We start from the raw sequence: 1194 nt of genomic DNA, 5'->3' as shown, positions 1-1194 counted from the left end.
GTGTGTGTGTGTGTGTGTGTGTGTGTGTGTGTGTGCGTGTGTGTGTGTACCAGGCAACAACCTTGGCTATCATTTCTCAGATACTGTCCACTTTGTGTTTTGAAACAGGCTCTCTTACTGTCCTGGAACTCACCAAGTAGTCTTGGCTGGCTGTCCAATGAGCCCCAGGATCCACCTGTCTTTGTCTCCCCAGCACTGAGATTACAAGTACCACCATCATGTCTGGCTTTTTATATGTGGGTTCTGGGGGATTGAACTCAGGTCTTCATGCTTGTTTGTCAAGCACTTTACAGCTGTCTTTCTGGCCCTCAAACTGGCCTGTGCTGAGGAAATTACTGTGTTCCTCTTCCTGAACAGTCCACATTTCTGAGAACAGGCGCTCTGACTCCTCCCCAGGCACCAGGGTAGAGCTGCAGGCTCAGGACCTTAAGGAGGAGGATATGTCATTTCAAGAGTCACTGGTCCCCAGGGAAAGCTGGGCTAGGCCAGGGTCCCGATGGAATCCTACTTCCTCAAGGACTAGGATGCGTAGACTAGGGTGGAGGCCATGGTGCTGGTCCTCTAGGTCAGGGCCACTGCGGTAAGGGTGATGTTGGGGAGTTGTGAGCCGAGAAGTATTCAGCAACATGACCAGGTCAGTGCATTAGTAAGCAGATAGCACTCAGCCTGTGACAGTCTCAAGCCAGCCTCTGTGTGGCTCTCTGAGGTCATGACTCATAGAGCAAATTCTTGCAGGGCCAGCACCACAATTTGTTTATCACAGAGAAAGAAAAGAGAAAGGAATGAAAATGAAGGAAGAAAGGAAGAGTGAGGCAGCAGTCTTTGTTTGGGAACAATGGAGACCTTATTTCCATCTTTGCTGTTGGAGACCTGCATGGGGGGGGGAGTCCCAGGGAGCCCCATACCCCTGCTTCCTCCACACTGATTCTACCTACAACACCCCCAGAAAAGTCTCTGGGGATCAAGACCGTGAAGGAGGAACTACCAGAGAGCTGGTCCAGATTGTGGGTGGGTTGAACCAATGAAAAGTTTCCTTGGGGCCCAAGCAAGGAATGTCATGCCCCCTGGGGTTCCTGTTCAATGGGCACAGCCCAAGGAAAGGCAGAAGTGGAGAGATAGGGTCTTCTAGAGTTTGAATGTGGGGGACCCCCTCTCCACTCCCTCCTCACACTTCCTAGCTGGCAGGCAGCCTAG

The sequence above is a fragment of the Nannospalax galili genome, unplaced genomic scaffold, assembly GCF_000622305.1.
Source record: "Nannospalax galili isolate Female #2095 unplaced genomic scaffold, S.galili_v1.0 scaffold224, whole genome shotgun sequence".
Classification (NCBI taxonomy): domain Eukaryota; kingdom Metazoa; phylum Chordata; class Mammalia; order Rodentia; family Spalacidae; genus Nannospalax; species Nannospalax galili.
The sequence above is the reverse complement of the archived record's forward strand: the minus strand, read 5'-3'. Positions refer to the sequence as shown.